The 19,162-nt window shown below is 46.2% G+C and overlaps 1 long non-coding RNA gene across 1 annotated transcript; it reads right to left on the bottom strand.

Annotated features, from left to right (window-relative positions):
- Positions 1-1,677: 1,677 nt before the first annotated feature.
- LOC141988268 (uncharacterized) lies at positions 1,678-5,352 on the bottom strand. Its single transcript, XR_012639718.1, has 3 exons — positions 5,283-5,352; positions 2,463-2,825; positions 1,678-1,796 (listed from the first exon to the last, which is right to left on the bottom strand). It is a non-coding gene; the product is annotated as an uncharacterized LOC141988268 (long non-coding RNA).
- Positions 5,353-19,162: the final 13,810 nt, after the last annotated feature.

The following is a 19,162-nucleotide window of genomic DNA, read 5'->3' as shown; positions in this document are numbered from 1 at the left end:
CGAGCAGTGGCTGCAGAACTTTGGGATGAGAAAAGCCACTTTCATAGGACTGTGTGAGGAGCTCGCCCCAACCCTGCGGCGCAAGGACATGAGATTGAGAGCTGCCCTGCCGGTGGAGAAGCAGGTGGCTATTGCAATCTGGAAGCTGGCAACTCTAGACAGCTACCGATCAGTCGCTAACCAGTGTGGAGTGGGAAAGTCGACCGTTGGAATCGTGTTGATGCAAGTTTGCAGGGCCATTAATCGCATCCTGCTCAGAAGAACCGTGACTCTGGGCAACGTGCGTGACATTGTGGCTGGCTTTGCACAAATGGGCTTCCCTAACTGCGGAGGGGCGATAGATGGCACGCATATTCCAATTCTGGTACCCAGACCACCTAACCTCCAAGTACATTAATCAGAAGGGGTATTTCTCTATGCTTCTCCAGCTCTTGTGGATCACCGTGGGCGTTTCATGGACATTAACGCAGGCTGGTCCAGAAAGGTGCATGACGCACGCATCTTTTGGAACACAGGTCTGTTCAGGAAGCTGCAAGCCAGGACTTTCTTCCCAGACCACAAGATCACCATAGGGGAAGTCAAGATGCCCATTGTTATCCTTGGAGACCCCGCTTACCCTTTAATGCCATGGCTCATGAAACCCTACACAGGGAGCCTTGACAGCAGCAAGGAGCGGTTCAACAACAGGCTGAGTCGGTGCAGAATGACTGTTGAGTGTGCTTTTAGCCGTTTAAAGGGCCGCTGGTGCTGTCTGTATGGGAAGCTGGACCTGGCCGATAACAGAATCCCCACAGTTATAGCTGCGTGCTGTACCCTCCATAACATTTGTGAAGGGAAGGGTGAAAGCTTCACTCAGCCCTGGACCATGGAGGTTCAACATCTGGAGGCTGAATTTGAACAGCCAGAGATCAGGGCTGTTAGAGGGGCCCAGCGTGGGGCTGTAAGGATTAGGGATGCCTTGAGGGAGCAATTTGATGCCGAAAGCCACCAGTAACGTTTGGTGCCCTGCACGGGAGTTAAGTGCAGTGGCTCCAATGCTAGTAGGTATCTGTGTTTGCTACGTATGATGCACTGACTTGCAGTGCCTGTTGCTTTCCTGGGCTAGGGTATCTTTTACTTAATGCAATAAAAAATGTTTACAAAGCCAAAAAAATCATTTATTGAAAAGAAACACAACTGCTGGGGAAGCAGAAAGGGCATGACACAGCTGTGCTGTGTGGGAGGAGGGAAGGGGGCAGGGTGGGGAACAGGACAATCACAGATTTGTGTATGTCCTGTTATCATGTTCAGCCTTCCTGTCTGGAGTGCCGCGCAATGAGTGTTGCACTTAAGGCTGGCTAAAATGCATGGTGATGGGGGTTGAGTGCAGTGGGTAAGGGTCGTAGTTTGCTGGGCTGGGTGGTGAAGCTACAGGTGTTGGAGGCAGTTGGTGGCAATAAGAAACCGGATGTTGGGGGAAGTGGGTTGGAGGTGACATGGGGGCACAAGGGAATGAGTTTTGGGACAAGGGCTTCACGGCGGGGGGGGGAGGGCGGGAGCAGATCTGCTCCATCTGCAGTGCTATGAGCGCGTGTATCGAGTCCACTTGGCACTCCATAATGCTTATGAGTCACTCCGTGCTTTGGTGCTGGCAATCCGCATTCTGCTGGTGCAGCCTCCTTTCAGTCTCCCGCCACTCCTGTACTTTTTGATTTTCAGTAAGGGACTGCCCTCTTTGGTTCTTCACGTACGCTTCCTGATTCTTTGTAGTCTTTCAGCCATTGATAACAAGAACGGCTGGGATCTCAAGGTTGCATCTGTAAAGCCAAAATGCAACACTTAACAGAGGCAGCATTGTTCACACTTGACAGAGCAATTATTCGGCCGCACTTAAAGACAAGTACAGTGTACACAATAGCAGAAAGTGATGCTCCCAAAACGAGCGCACATAACCCACAGGAGCCCCAAAATGGTGAGTAAGCACAGGGACAAGGCGGACTGAGTGTTTCAGGGCCATAGTGTCCTCTGGGGTTGGTTCTGTGCCTTGGGGAGAGCCAACAGCTGCAGAGAGCCCCTATACTGAACACTATCCTCACATTTTCCACAGTATGAGTTCGTCCTGGAAGATATCTCACTGCTGAGGGTGACCTGGGAAGCAACGGAAAGTCTTCTACTACAATACAACTTCCGCCCTGGCCCTTATGCCACTTGCCTCTGTGCAGCAATGGTCCCCCCGCCCGTCACGGTGCGGTCATGTTAGCCTTACTCGGACAAGGAGCACAGTAGCTCTGCAAAGGAAACTGCGCAAGCAGATTGCCCAGCTTCTGCATGAGATCTTTGAAGAGATCACTGAGGCAGATTACTGCGATGTGAGAGAGCACATCAACGCCCTATTCTGCATCTAGGCATGCCCACAGCCCTAACTCTCCTCACCCCAAGAGCCTGCACCAAACAACTACCTTCCCAAAATAAAAGCCACTTACCAGGCACCTCCTCTGCTGTTCATTCTTCACCAAGCACTGTCCACTGCGACTGGCTACTTTCCTCCTGGCTTGAAAACAGCTCTGGCTGCATGCATCTAGGGATGCCGGGCCGTCCTCTGGCTCTGGGCCCCCCTCTTCCTCAGCACCCTCACTTGCGCTTTCCTCCTCCTGCCTTGTTGAACTCTGTGCTGCTACGGCCTCTGAAGTGTCCATGGTGGCCTTCAGAGTGGAGGTGAGGTCGCCTCCAAGTATCACGTCCAGTTCTTTGTAGAAACGGCAGGTGGCGGGGGCAGCACCGGAGCGGCGGTTTGCCTCACTGGCTTTGTGGTAGGTGTTCCGCAGCTTCTTCACTTTAACTCTGCACTGCAGTGCATCCCGGTCATGACCCCTTTCCATCATGGCCCTTGATATCTACCCGAAGGTATCGTAATTCCTATGGCTGGAGTGCAGCTAGGACTGGACAGCTTCCTCCCCCAAAACACTAATGAGGTCCGGCACCTTGCCATTGCTCCATACTGGGGATCGCCTGGCAGGTGGAGGCATGGTCACCTGGAAAGATGAGCTCAGGGCCATCCCTGCTCTCCCCCTCCCCCCCGCCCCGCCAGGGTCTGGGCTGTGTTCAAGGCCTGCGGGGCCGGGAGGCAGGAAATGGGGGGGGCATTTTGGGGGGCCCCACAGGCCCAGAGTGGCCTGGGGGATTAGTGGGGGGCCAGAGCAGCCCGCTCTGCGTCCCTCGCTCCGACCACAGCTTCCCACCGCGGGGGGGCAGTCCTTTCCCCAACCCACCTCCCCACCCCCACCAACGATTCGGCTGGGGCAGTGGCGAGGGAAGCGGAGTGGGCTGGGGCTGTGTCACTCCGGTTCCCACCACTGGTGAGTGTGGGGGGTGTCCTTTCCCCAACCTCCCCGCACTCACCGGTGACAGGAAGTGGAGCAACGCGGCTGGGAGCTGGTGGAGTAGAGCGGGCTGGGGTTGGATTGCTCCGCTTCCCGCCGCTGCTGGTGAGTGCGGGGTCTCTGGGGGAAGAGGTGGAATGGGGACGGGCCAGGGGCGGAGCAGGGGGGAAGGGTAAGAGGTGGGGTGGAGGGAGTTGTCCAGGGCCCCACACCCACCTAGGGACAGCCCTACCCCTTGCAGCCCATGGTGGGGGGCCAGCCGGGGGATAGGGCTGGCCACTGAGCTGGTGCTGTTGCGTATGCAGCACGCAGCTGCCTAGGGCACCATGAAATTTGCGGGAATTTGGTGCCCCAAATTTCATGGTGCCCTATGCAGCTGCGTATTCTGCATATGCCTAGGGATGGCCCTGGATGCGCTGAGAGCACACCATGCCTTGCTGAGCAAACAGGAAAGGGAATTTCAAAATTCCCAGAGAATTTGAAAGGCGGGTCTGACGGTTGGTCACCTGAGGGCAGGGCAGTAGAGTTCAAAGTGATGACCAGAGTAGCTAGAACAGGCATTGTGGGACACTTCTGGAGGTCGATCAGAGCGCATTAACAGACCAGAGTGTCCACACTGGTTTGTGGTGCTCCAGCGGGGGCGCAGCAAGCTTTATGCTTCCCGGGGACGTGGATTACCGGGGCGCTCCAGCTGCGGAGTCCGGGAGCTCTACATGCCTTGCCAGTGGGGACACCTCAGGAGTTAGGGCGCCCGGGCCTGATTTAATGCACTCTAACTTGCAAGTGTAGACAAGGCCTTAGGTATTACATGCCCCCACCACCATACTAATGGAGCACATCACAGCCTTTGATATATTTATCCTCACAACACTTCTGTGAGGTGGGGAAGTTTTGTTGTCCTCATTTTACAGATGGGGAAACTGAGGCACAGAGTCCAAGCAGGGAATCAAACCAAGATCTCTCAAGCCCCAAGCTAGCATCCTAACCACCAACCATCCTTCCCCTCTAGAGTCCATTTGTGCTGCTGTAGTGTAGTTTTCTGTCTTATTTTCTGCCATAGGTACCTCTCTTATGCTGGCCCACACAGGCATAAAATCTTCCACAGAGATTTGCACATTTACTAAATCTGGCCTTTTGTTTCTATCATAATGTTCTTCATTTAAATACAAGATTTAAATTCAGTAACCAGATAGCAAGTGTGAAAAATTGGGACAGGCGGTGGCACATAATAAGTGCCGATATAAGATAAAGCCCCGAATATCAGGACTGTCCCTTAAAATCGGGACATCTGGTCACCCTAGCTTTAAAGGATGCAGATCCTGCAGCCCTTACTTGTGCGAGGAAGCATGAATGGTGTGAGTAAGGGCAGGGGTGGCAGGTTTGTAGAAATTTTGGTGGTGCCCAGAACCCTCCCCCCACCTGCCTAAGGCTCTGGGAGGGAGTTTGGGTGGGGGGAGGAGGTCTGGGTTGCAGGCCCTGGGCTGGGGCAGGGGAGTGGGGTGCAGGAGGGGTGCAGGCTCTGGGAGGGAGTTTGGGTGCAAAAGGGGTGAGAGGTTGGGCTCTGGGAGAGAGTTTGGGTCGGGGAGGGGGTCTAGGGTTCATGATGCAGGATGGGGCTACGGGTTGGGGCAGAGGGTTAGGGTGTGGGGGGGAAGAGGGCTCTGGCTGAGGCCAGGGATGAGGGGCTTGGGGTGTGGGAGGGGCTCAGGGCTAGGGCAGAGGGTATGGGTGTGGGGGGGGGGGAGGGTGAGGGCTCTGTCTGGAGCTGCGGGCTCTGGGGTGGGGCAGGGCTGGGGATGAGCTTGGGGTGCAGGCAGGCTGCCCCAGGGCTGGGGCCAGAGAGGAGGACTCCCCCAGCCCTCTCCCCACCAGCAGCAGTGAGCTCTGGGGGGACGCCCCTCTCCTCCCTGGCAGCACACTCACCTTGTACCACTGTCACTGCACATGCTCCATGGGCCCCTCTCAGGTCCAGGAAGCCCCCTCGCCTCCCCTGTGGTGGGTGCCGGGGTCGGGGAGAGAGGGCTGCCATCACATGTGCTCTTCCTCCCCTGCTGCTGCCCCTCGTTGTAGCCTCAATGGGGGAGAGGGATGGGGCTGCCCCTTTTCCAGCATGGGGCAGGAGCGGTGACTGAAGGCAGGGGGCCCCCTGTGCTGGTGGAGGGTCCCGCTGGAAAAGAGAAGGGTCCTAGGCGGAAGGGCAGGGTCAGGGCAGCCTGCCCTGCCACTAGTGGGTGGGGGGCACTAGGATCCTGCGGCAGCAGTTGATGCCGGGAACCAGCAGGGCCGAGTCAGTGTGGGGCTGCAGGGGAGAGGCAGGGATGCTCTGGGGGCCGGGGGAGCTGTGCGGGGGCAGCAAGTGGGGGCCGGGGACACTTGGGGGAGGTGCGGGGGGGTTGCAGGAGGGTCCGGGGGAGAGACCCGGCCCCAAACATTGGTGGAGCCGGGCCCTGAACATTGCTGGAGCCCGAGCACCATGGGCCCACACAACTCACCGCCCCTGAGTAAGGGGATCAGACATAGTCTCACTCTTAAGATTTGCCTTTCTGGGCCTAAAATTCAACCTATTTTTTAAAATGGTCCAGTCCAAAAGGTCTTCTTTTAAGGACTATAAGCATATATTTCTCCCCTGGATAATCCTTGCTTCAGTGGGAAATAAGAAACCAGCACATAAATGCTTGACTTTTCACTGTGACCTATTGTGTCTCACAGCCATCTGTGTTTACAGTAAGAACTCACCCACATGTGTTAGTCTGTAAGATGTACTGAAAATCAAAGCATTTTATCTGTTTCCCACTCCAGCAACAGAAATCAGTTGCATCCTTAAGGGAACTCACTCTAGGTATAAATGTCTATGTGGCTCACATTTTAGGTTTAACCAACTTGGCAGTATCCTCTGAGTAAATATTTCAAACCCTTCTTTGCATTATTTGTAGTGGAAAATATGCTACTGAGGCAGTATTTATTAGTTGACTCAAACCCCCTTTTGTTGCTCCGGCAAGATTACATTATCAGACTATGAATAGTCAGGCAAAAAGCAAGTGTAAAAATAAGCAAAATCATGAATTCCTTGGACGTATAAAGTGATACGTTCCTATATTGGCAATCAGTGCCTCTCTATTTCTCTCTCTTAGCCGATTCCAAGTTATCAGAAAATAGCCCTTAGTGACTGTGGAAAAATAAATCCTGCAAGCTTGTTCCGAGTATAAATAATATTTTTGCTGGACCATAAATCTGTATGAATTTGTAGCTAATATAAAATAAACAAAATAAGACATTCTCTTTGGCATAATATGAAACTGGAATTCATCATTTTAAAAAAGAGGGCATGAAAAGGGAGAAAAACAGGAATACATTAGCGAAGCACATTTGGCACGGCTACTCCTACCAAGATCTAGGTCTCCATGACAATAAAAGACCCAGTTGAGCATCCGTGTATGTAGAAAATTTATAGGAAAGAACTGTTATAGAGATCGTGCAAGAAAAAAACATTAAAGACAGTCCCATCAGAAAAAATTTATAAGTGTCTCAGCAGAAACTGGGGCATTGATTCTAGCTAATACTTAGAACAAATACAATCACCTTTAAGGTTCTAATTCTATTTACTTAGGACCAGGCCAGCTTCTAATGCATTTCTGGTTAAGTTCCAATTAGGATTGTGGGAAAACTTCCATTTTGAAACATGATGCCAGCAAAACTTCCCCAAACTTGTCAAGGTTCAGTGAACTGGGACAAGACTTGGTCTAATCTGTCTCACCATCACCACAATAGTTGAAGCTGACAGGGAGATAGGTGGGGATAGAAGCAGCATGGATGGTCTTAGAAGGTCTGAAGAGGAAAGCAGTTGTGTTTGAGGGGGGATGGAAGGGTCTCACAAGACACATGGGCACAGAGATAGTGCCATAGGAAGGGGGCTCGAAGTTCACCTGTTTCAATACAAAACAGACAAGTTTCACAGGTTAGCACCAGTTTCATTTGGAATTTTTGTTCACAAGAATCTGAAATTGCAACTAGAACTCAAAGAACAGCGCAGTTTGTGGTTTGTGAACTCTTGCCAGTTGAAGTCCCCGATTTTGATTCATAGACATAGGTGTTGACTCTGTGGGTGCTCTGGGGCTGGAGCACCCATGGAAAAAAATAGGGGGTGCTCAGCACTCACTGGCCATGGCTCATCAGCTGATGGGGGGGGTTGTTGCCTCCACCGCCCAACAGCGGTTTGGCAGCTGGGAGAGGACGGAGAGCAGCAGGTGGAGGGGGTAGAGTGGGGGCAGGAAGAGGTGGAGCAAAGGCAGGGTGGAGTGAGGGCAGGGCCTTAGGGGAGGGGGCAGAGCAGGAGCTGGAAGAGGCAGAGTGAAGGCGGAGCGACTTTGATAAGATGCCAAAATGCTTTCCCTGTTTGTCAGCTGGATAACATTTCTGGGCATCCCTGACTGATTGATTTGCAAGGTACTAATAGGCAACATTCATTCAAGGCTCCCTTCGCCTCATCACAGTAGAGACTATGTGCCCTATCCTTTTACAAAGTCTGCTGTGTTCCATTAAACACTTAAGAACATAAGAACAGCCATACTGGGTCAGACCAAAGGTCCATCTAGCCCAGCATCCTGTCTTCCGACAATGGCCAATGCCAGGTGTCCAGAGGGAATGAACAGAATAGGTAATCATCAAGTGAACCATCCCCTGTCACCCATTTCCCAGCTTCTAGCAAACAAGCTAGGAATACCATCCCTTCCCATCCTGGCTAATAGCCATTGATGGACCTACCCTCCATGAACTTATCTAGTTCTTTTTTGAACCCTGTTATAGTCTTGACCTTCACAACATCCTCTGGCAAGGAGTTCCACAGGTTGACTGTGCATTGTGTGAAGAAATACTTCCTTTGTTTATTTTAAACCTGCTGCCTATTTCATTTGGTGACCCCTAGTTCTTGTGTTATGAGAAGGAGTAAATAACACTTCCTTATTTACTTTCTCCACACCAGTCATGATTTTATAGACCTCTATCATATCTCCCCTTCGTCATCTCTTTTCCAAGCTGAAAAGTCACAATCTTATTAATCTCTCCTCATACGGAAGCCATTCCATACCCCTAATCATTTTTGTAGCCCTTTTCTGAATCTTTTCCAATTCCAATATATCTTTTTTGAGATGGGGTGACCACATCTGCACGCAGTATTCAAGATATGGGTGTACCATGGATTTATATAGAGGCAATATGATATTTTCTGTCCTATTATCTATCCCTTTCTTAATGATTCCCAACATTCTGTTTGCTTTTTTCACTGCCGCTGCACATTGAGTGGATGTTTTCAGAGAACTATCCACAATGACTCCAAGATCTCTTTCTTGAGTGGTAACAGCTAATTTAGACCCCATCATTTTATATGTATAGTTGGGATTATATTTTCCAATGTGCATTACTTTGCATTTATCAACATTGAATTTCATCTGCCATTTTGTTGCCCAGTCACCCAGTTTTGAGAGATCCTTTTGTAGCTCTTCGCAGTCTGTTTGGGACTTAACTATCTTGAGTAGTTTTGTATCATCTGCAAATTTTGCCACCTCACTGTTTACCCCTTTTTCCAGATCATTTATGAATATGTTGAATAGGACCAGGCCCAGTACAGACCCCTGAGGGACACTACTATTTACTTCTCTCCATTCTGAAAACTGACCATTTATTCCTACCCTTTGTTTCCTATCTTTTAACCAGTTACCAATCCACAAGAGGACCTTCCCTCTTATTCCATGACAGCCTATTTTGCTTAAGAGCCTTTGTTGAGGGACCTTGTCAAAGGCTTTCTGAAAATCTAAGCACACTATATCCACTGGATCCCCATTGGTCCACACGCTTGTCAACCCCCTCAAAAAATTCTAGTAGATTGGTGAGGCATGATTTCCCTTTACGAAAACAAGAAAGGTGTATACATTTCTTATACACCATATCATCACACTCCTCCATATCATTAGAAACTTGTCTCACCTTCCCAGTTAGTCTGGACTCTGAGGGGCAAAGATTCCTAAACATAAGCAAGAGATCTTCATGCTGCTTGGCATGGGTCAGCCCTAAAAGACCTATGGAGTTGCTTATTATAGAAGCTTATAATACTTTTTTAAATCTGAGACTATAACTCATTTGTGTATGAATGTTTCCTGTTTTCTCCTTGTAAATAATTCTCTTTTCTTTTCTTAGTTAATAAATCTTTACACTGTCTACACTAGCACTTTTATTAGTAAAACTTTTGTTGATTAGGGGTGGGGAAAAAACCCTGACCAACATAAGTTTCACCAACAAAAATGCCGGTGTGGACAGTGCTGTTAGCAGAAGATGCTCTTCTGCTGACATAGCTACTGCCACTCATTGGGGGTGGTTTAATTATGCTGACGGGAAAGCTCTCCTGGCATAAAGCAGCTACACGGAGACCTTACAGTGTTGCAGCTGCAGAAGTACAGCTGTGCCGCTGTAAGGGCTGTAGTGTAGACATAGCCTTAGTTTATTACAGGATTGGCTACAGGCATTGTATTTGTTTGAGATCTGAGAACAATTGAGCTGGGATAAATGACTGGTCCTTTGGGGCTGGGAGTAACCTGAATATTGTTGTGATTTTTGGTGTAAAGTGACTATCTATCACAGTCCAGCTGGCCTAGGTGAAAAAGATAGACCAAAGGGATTGTCCATTCTAGTGCTTTAGAAAGTTCACACTTGTTACTGTAATCTAATTATAGAACATGCAACCAGTTTGGGGTTTCTGCCCTGCTTTTTGACAGTCTGCCTGGAATTTGGCACTCATGGTTGACAGCATGACAGGGTCACCCAATGAAGTTATTAGGCAGCAGGTTTAAAACAAACATGAAGAAGTACTTTCTCATACAATACACAGTCAATCTGTGGAACTCATTGCCAGGGGGTCGTTGTGAAGATCAAAAGTATAACTTAGTTCAAAAAAGAATGTGATAAGTTCATGTAGGATAGGTCCATCAGTGGCTATTAGCCAAGATGGCGAGGAATGCAATGCCATGTTATGGGTGTCCCTAAATCTCTGACTGCCAGATGCTGGAACTGGATGGCAGGGCATGGATCACTTGATAATTGCCCTGTTCTGTTCATTCCCTCTGAAGTATCTGGCACTAGCCACTGTCAGAAGACAGAATGCTGGGCTAGCTGGACCATAGGTCTGACCCAGTCTGGTCATTCTTATGTTCTCATTGAACTTTATTGAATTAAGTGAAACCTTATTGAATTAGGGTTAATGCCATTGTGGTAAAGTGTATTAAAAATGTAAAATGTGTATGCGTTGTGGCATTGCATGTACCTTCTCTAGTACGGAAGGGGGACATTTATGAACCTCCTCTGTTTTCAGCCTTTGAAGCCACCCTCTTGGGGAGATATGCATGTACTAGTTCCAGCTGGATTCTCCAGAGACCAACAGGCAAAGAAAATACTTTGGATGTTTTTAACTGACACAGGGCCTTCTTCCTGATCCAGCAAATGGACAGGAATCCTGATCCAGGGAGGACCCCACTTCTTATGGGGGAAGGACTTGGGCTACTGAGGCCTCATAAGATTGTGTGCTTGTTCTGAGTGGAAGCTTGTAACCGCAAAAGAAACCACTTGGGTGGGGTGGTGCCTGGTAAGGTTATTAGGATGCATGTGGGTTCTTTTATTGTTTTTAATATGTTTAATGCTTTTTACCTTAAGAATAAAGTCAGCTTGCTTAGAAAGAACTGTGTGATAACTTTAATCTGTAACAATGACACTGTTGTCAGACTCTGAAAGTGAAGAGAAAGCAAGCAGGTCTGTTTAGGCAGAGTATCTTTGCTGAGCAATACACAGTGAAGGCAGGGAACTGTTTATCCTGGGAATACCCCAGTCAGAAGGGAGAGAAATGCATGTCTCTGTCCAGAAAGGCAACAGCTTAGAGGAGATGGAAGCGGATAGTAGGCACCCTCGCTGAACCATGGAAGGAAAATACAAGTATAGTTGCCCTGAACTGCGACGGGCCCTTTAAGTCTTTTTAAATAAATTAGTATTTGAGTCTCTTGTTTTTTCAGACCTTTCTAGCTAATAAAGGGCTTGATATATTTAAAAGTTATGGAAAATTATTTGAATAGGTGATTTTAAAATAGGTTGTAATTAAGCAAAGTTATCAATGATTGTTGTTTATAGCTGTAAAAATGAGTCTGGGCTGGTACAACAGCTCAAGCCATTCTTAAGTAGAGTCATTAATTCCACTGGTTGAAATGAAAGATTGGAATGAGTGGAAATGTACACATGCACCAAGAGTTTTCATTGTTATCATTTGTACAGACAGAGAACATGCATTGGATTGGCTCCATACCCTTGGATCTAAGTCACTGGGCTGTATCCTGTTCCCCTGCTGCAGTCTTGTATTGTTGGGTCTTGTCAGAGGCTGCAGAGCACAGATACTGCTATATTTCTCCAGTGGCAGAGTCTTTACTCTCTCTCCCACAAGGACCATGTGATGGTATCAGGCCTGTCACCAAAGAGAGCCTCTTTTGAAAATGGTAACAAAATGATCTGGTAAGAGATGCTCCCACACCTCCATTCTGCAGGATTTTCTTTGTCTACAGGAAGCTTATGTTCAATATATATAAGATTTGGACAGAGAATTTTGGAACACCTAAAAAATTAATAATAGCCTTATGAAAAGAAACAGGCTTCCTAAAATATGAATTAAGAACCTATGGCAAGAAATCCTCCCTTTGTATGCTATTGCCACCTAACTGGTGGCATGGAAGTTATATCCATAGAGATTAATGGTAATTCCATTATGGAAAGCGGAGCATTTTTTCATTCATGTGAAATTTTGAGTCTGTTTTTTGTCTTGTTTCCATTCAGGCATTTTCATTCCTTGGTGATGTGAGAGACTGTGCATCCATCTTCTCAGATTGCTCTGTTCAAAACATACTGTATGAGAGAGGACAAAACAAAACCAGGAGGCAGAGATGAAATAGCTACTTCCTCTCAAGCATTTTATTATTATTGTTTTTACTTTTTGGAAATGCTATACAGAAAATTTCCATCAGGTGATGTCAGCCTAGTTTTCCTTTTCTTTATTTCATTTTCTTTGGGTACAAACAGTACAACAAAACAAGCAACAAACATACCTGAAAAGGATTTAGTGAAATAAATATGTTGTTTTAAAGATCCTGTCAACTCCACTCACTAGAGAATTTGCAGATAAACGTCTCCCTTCTATGAAGCTAATAAAAACATCACATGAGAAAGGCCAGTATTAGTTTCTAGTGGGAATCAAAGGGATTCTCATTCTCTGCTGCCTTTTGCTTTATGTAGTCTTTCATTCCTGTGCAGAATGGCGATGAGACAATCTGAAATGTTAGGGCTTGTCTACACTGGCATTTTACAGTGCTGCAACTTTCTCGCTCAGGGGTGTGAAAAAACACTCCTCTGAGCGCTGTAACGTGGCAGTGTAGACAGTGCTGGGAAGTACGCTCCTCGTGGAGGTGGGTTTGAGTCTCAACCATGTCCTCAAATTGTGTGTGTGGTGTACTAATCTTATCTTTGTCATAGTGTTTGAGACAGTATCTTAGCTGCAAATATTAATTCAAAAGGCAGCATGGGCAGTGTAATTTTACTTTTATGTAATTAAGAAATATTTACTCCACAGAACGGCTTGACTGTAGTATTCCTGAACTTTCACAGGCACTAATGTCCCATAGCATTCCATTAGGACTGAAGTCTGATTTGTATTGTATTGATGATCATAAAGAAGGAAATGAAACAATTGTATGGGACACTTTTTTCCACACATGTAAACTATCATTTTTAAACAGATGGAATAGATCTTAATTGAAGTATACATTATAGCAACAATGAAATCTCAGTGAAATAACTCACAGAAGATCATTTGTTCTAGTTGAAGCCAATTTTGACATAATTTTTAATTTGTTTATTTTGGCCCCAGCCTATTACTCCTCTTTGCAAATAAACGAGGAAATACAATTTCACACTTTATTCTTCCCAGCTTGGTAGCCTTGTATAAGGGTTTGTTTACAGTGGGAAAATAAGGCCTTGTCTACACTCAAACTTAGGTTAACATAGCTTCGACACTCAGGAGTGTGAAAAATCCACACAATCTGAACACTGTAGTTATGCTTACCTAACCCCCAGTGTAGACACAGCTAGGTCGATGGAAGAATGCTTCTGTCAAGCTACTTACAGTCACTTGGGAGGTGGAATTCCTACAGTAACAGAAAATCTCTTCCATTGCTGTAGTCTGCGTCTACACTACAGGGATACCGTAGCATACTGTGGCACTATAGTTATGCCACTGTAGCATTTTAAAATGTGTTAGCTCATATGTTCTATCTGACACATTTTTAAACACCACATAGCACATAGTGTAGACAAAGGCAATGGTGTTTATGAAGGTGTTGGTTGATTGTGGTTAATCCCAGATGAAGATTGTCTTTGTCTAGGTAAGTCCTAATTGGTTTTTACAAATGCTACCATGTTTCAAAACATCACTTGTGTTTCCAGTTTATGGGAAATGTTTGGGAAGACTATCGAAAGAGGAAGGTAGCGGACAAAGGAGCATAACACTAAAAGTTATCCAGCAGGCAACCATTAGAAAATGCAGCTGAAATGTCCTGAAATGAGTTTTACAAGCAGTTTTTACTATGCTAAATCATACTAGTTTCACCATACAGATTCAAAAAGAGTTTCCATATCTGGTCATAAATTACTTATTGAGCAGCAACAGTCTGCTCAATCTTTTACAAAATGTAGAGGAAGGCTGTCCCTTCCCCAAAATTCTTACAGTCAAAGGGCCTGATTCTGTACTCACATTGAGGAGCACTGACTCATGGAAGTAGGCCCACTGAAATCAATGGAATTATTTGTGTGATTAAATTAATGAAGCACGAAGTAGAGAATATAAAACTCTGACATAACGTACACTTCAGTGGAAGGTAGGTTTATCACGTTAGTGCAGTACTGGGTTTTTTGAAGTGTTTAATTTCTAAATAAATATTAGTACTTTGTGTGGCTTACTAATGCTTCAGGGAAAAGAGTCTGTTTTGAGGCAAGACTTGAAAGAGGAGTTTGTAAACATCTCCAGTATTGGAAAACAAGTGAAGACTAGGCATGAGGTGAGAGCATGGAAGAAGTCACAGAGGTGAGAGTGGGGAGAAGCTACAAAAGGGGTGACTAGGCACAAAGAGCAGAGGAAAAAGAGGACTGCAGAGTTGTGCTTGGTGTGAAAGGTTGGAGGAAACTGAAGAGGGAAGTGATATGGTATATTAGGATGTACAAACCCTACATGGGGTCAGGGAGGGAAGGGGTTAATGCTCTACAGGAGCTGTGGTTGACTCCTCCCTTTAACATCTGCTAGAAATCAATGCCTGCCCACTAGAATCAAAGGAACAAGAAAGTAAGCCTGCTCCATCCTTCTTATAAGTGGTGGGATAATTCTATTGTTATGCCTGGGAGGATGTGTATTAGGTATTTGAAAATAAAAATCTTCCTGGAAGAGAGAGAATCAGCGGGGCTTCCAGGAGGTGAAGGGACTTGGTAATGGGGAAGACTGGCCAGTATCCCTAAGACAAGGGAAAATCTAGAGATCGGTTGATTTCCCCCCCCCCCCTCCTCTTCTGCTAGGGACGTATGAACTGTATACAAGCCTAGTAAATGTGAGAGACTGTTAAGACATCCCTGAGGGATTGGGCAAGTCTAGGAATGTAAGAATTTTTGTCCCTTTGAAACTGATGCCCTACTCTGTCTAGCTTAAGGTGCTGATCTTCTGTTGATTCCCTAAGAGTACTATTTTTACAGGAGTTTTTTCCTATCTTGTTCTAAACTGAGTTTTTCTGTGGTTCCCGTTAGCTATTTCCTGATAAAGTACCTGCACATGTGGGCAGTGTGATGACTAATGCAAGCTTGCAATTTATTGGACCTAATAATAGCAATGTCTTCAAAACTTGGCTATCCTATTAAGAATTTGATCTGTTGTTCAGTGTTAGGTATTGTCTTAATCTAAAGATGACTGATCTTGCTTCAAGGTAGTTCTAATGCACCATTTGCACTGAATGAGGGAGATGCTGCCTTGTATACATGTAGGCCTAAGTTTTCAAATACAGTTAGGGACTTGGAGTGTGTCAATCTTTAGGTGACTAACCTGAGGTACTATAAAGAAGCCCCCTTTCAAGTTCACTCAGGTTGGTTACCCAAAATCATTTACTTTTCAAAATGTAGGTTGCACAAGAACTTTGCATGCACACAAGCTGGGAATGCATGTTTGTATGGGTAAAAATGCTAGATACTGTATTCAGAAGCTGCAATAATACTCTAACACTGAGGAGGCTCATGCTAGTCAGCACATTAATAACAGGATGTGACACTCCCAACAGTGGCACAAGAGTGTGAGTACCAACCTCAGGGCAGACTGTTTAAAAAAGCAGAACTCACAACCAATTTGAGATTTGTGCCCTGAACTAAAATTTCACTAACTAGCTGCAGCAAGTGCAAACTCCTCAGGCACTTTAATAGCTTTAACATAGAGTCATAGACAGTCCCCTTGGATTCTCCCCTTGGATTGCTATGCAAGTGAGGGTGTCTCTGTGACAGATGGCCCTTAAGACAAGGAATCACAGCAATATTCAGGTTAGTCCTAGCCCTAAAAGGTCAGTTGTGCCTTAGATCTCACACCACGGACAAAGCTTGTAACCAATCCTGTAATAAATCATATGAAGATTTATTAAATAGAGAAAATTACAGAATTATTTACAAGGCTAAAGCAAGTGAATGTAGAAATATGAATGAGTTAGTCTTAGGATTTAAAAGGTAATGGAGGCTTTTATAATCAGCAGGTTCTGTTTGTCCTTTAGGGATAACCCCAGGCTAACCAAAGCAATGAAAGCCCACCTCCTCAGAAAGCAGCCCATGGAAGCTGGGAAAAGTCAGAGCTTCTGAACCAATAAAAAGCCAAGGATCTTTTCCCCAAAGGGAGATGGTGTAAAAGACTGAGGGGAAAAATGTTGCTGACTCTCCCAATCTTCAGATGGGGAACCCTGGGGGGGAAATTGAGGGCTCAGCCAGAGCTCTCAGCTTATCCTCAGTAAATGCCAGTTTCTGCTCATACCAGGCACCCCAAACTGTGCATACTCCCTTAGAAAAATTTGTGGGGCAGGAGGAAAGATGAGAATGCTAGGCCAGAGATGCTCCTTGCTAGAGCAGGAGCCAAGTTCTTAAGAAGAAAAGAAACAATGAGTGATCTGGGTAATGTTGAGGCATCCTCATGTGTAGACTTTTAATCCTCCTTGTGCAGAAACCCAATGGTTTTGAAGGGATCTATATGCTTTTGTTTTCTGCACCCCTCTCTTCTTTTCCAAATGGGGTAATTAAGTACTGTAATCCTAACTACTATGTTGGCCCTTCTGTAGGGGGACTTATTCATTGGGGGTGGGGAAGTGAGGGAAGGTGGCCTTGTGGGATCTGGTATACTGCTTGTAGTAATTACTTAGTCAGTTCCTCCTTACAGTTTTCTTCCTTTTCTTTCTCCATGATAGTATTCTTACCCCATTAGGGGTGAACTATGGGCCTTCTGTGTCTAACTGTGTTTTGTTGGCCCTTTAGATTGTAACCATTCTTCTCATTTGAGTAAGGGGGTTACTCTATCTGTAAAAAGGGGATACAAATTGTTTAGTTATGAGAAGTAACTAATGTAAAGGCAAAAAGTACTCTGCATATGAAATGTAACAAGTTTAGGTGGAGCTGGGAAAGGCCTATCAATTAGCACATGGTGCTGGAAAGTTGTGTGCATTGACTCAACTGGAAGGCATGTATGGGCCTGCAAACTGCATCTATAGAGTAAAATAGCACTCTGTATTTTTCAGATCTGTCCTAGAGAGCTATACTGGTATAGATGGGTTTTCACTGGCAACTTGATGCAAAAGCTTTCTTGCGGAAGACTATATAAGAGCAGCTGGCAGTTTACTTATCCATCCATACTGTCACACCGGTGTATAGCTGAATCTAAGAAAAGATATCAGATTATTTTTTCGTTTGTGGTTAGTTAAATCTGAAAGGCATTGGGGGATGGGGAAGGGAGAAGGAGAAGATGACAGCCACGCTCTCCACTGCTTATGAAAACAAAAGGTAACAGAACTCTTTGAAGCCCAGCTGGCAGGGATAGGGGGTCATGCAACAGGGAAGTGCTCATTTTAGGGCTGTACTTCTCTAGCTACCCCTTCTCCCCCAACACTTTTTGTGAACTCTGCTTTATCTAGCTTGGGATGGGCTAGGAGTAGACAGATCTCATCTCTCTGGGATGTTGCTGCCTGCCTACTTTTGACTGCTGAAGACCTGAGGCTTCTGGGTGGTGAGTGGCTTTTCCATACATCCTCTGTTCCCATTGACAGAGGGTTGAGGGACGTCTGCTCTTGCAGTCTGCTCTGCAGGGAGTTGCAGATGCTCAAAACATCTTGAGATTTGGCCCCTTGTGGGAGAGTCTACCAAGTAGTCCTGCTAATGAACCATTTTAGATATGGTTTTGTTAACAGCAAGCATTCAGTCATGAGTCAGGCAGCAACATGAAACTCAGAACAACTTAATCTTATTTGCCTTTTGGTTATTGAACTGTAAGAGTTAAAAGCTTTTCTCTGCAATCATGAGAGCTAGAATTTTTTTTAAAGAGTGAAATTCTCATGAAATTACCTGGTTATAAGAAAATCACCAAATACTCCAAGACTCATGATTGCCAAGAGTTGACAATACTAGACTTACATGTGCACAGCCCTGTAGAGTTCACTGCAAGATTGGGGTCTGAATAAGGACATTAGAATTTTGGAACACGGAAAGAGGGAGTTTTCAATCCCCAAAACCAGTAAAAAATACTTCCATTAGTTCGTCTCCTCCTCCGCCCCCCATATTCTAATGGAAGCAGCAGTCACTGATTTATTTTAAACAAGCATCCCAAACATTTTATCATTGGACTAGTGAATAAGTGCCTGAAAGTGAATGATCACCGAGTGAAACTGACTAGTCTATTTTAATTGTCCACAGGGAAATTCCACCAGTAAACAAGGCAGACTTTAGAAATTCTTTGGGTTGTAAGAGCTCTGTGTAAGCTTGAAAGCTTGTCTCTCACCAGCAGAAGTTGGTCCAGTGAAAGATCTTACCTCACCCAGTTCTTCTTTCTAGTATCCTGGGAGGGACACTGCTACAACACTGCATACACTAATATGCAAACTAATTTTATCGGTATGCAAATTGCAATATGTTACCGTTATCCCTTCTTGAACTGCTGTTTTACCTCACAGGGAACTGCTTTTTAAAATTGGCCTTAAACTAGAAGATTTTGTTCAACCTGGCTTATCTTTCTTTTCTCCTGACCTTTCTGACCCTTTCGGATACAGTTTGGGGGCTACAACCATGAGCGCCAGCAACTTCATTTTCATTTTAAAACGAAAGCTACTTGGCGTGCAGTCGTCAGTATCTTGCAGACTGAGGCTTAAAAAACCGCCCCGAGGATCAGACCCGTGGTGATAAAATCAGGCGAGCTGGCGGCGTGGCTGCAATTGTTGCCGCAGGGGACAGAGCTGCAGCACGGGGAGGCGAGGCGCTCGCCCGTGGCGGCGGGCTGGGCTGTGTGATTTGCAGGCTGGCTGCTGAAGTGGGGACATGGGTGGCCGTCCGGGGAATGGTGCTGGCGGCTAAGCCCGGCGCGGGGCGGGGGAGGGGAATGCCCTGGCGCCCGCAAGGGGAAAGCTCCATCCGCGGAGCAAAGTACTCAAAGCAACAGCGTCCCCCCTGTGGGAGGGACTTGG

This window comes from Natator depressus, chromosome 5 (assembly GCF_965152275.1).
Source record: "Natator depressus isolate rNatDep1 chromosome 5, rNatDep2.hap1, whole genome shotgun sequence".
Classification (NCBI taxonomy): Eukaryota; Metazoa; Chordata; order Testudines; family Cheloniidae; genus Natator; species Natator depressus.
Note: the sequence above shows the minus strand (reverse complement) of the source record. Positions and strands in the feature narration are given on the sequence as shown.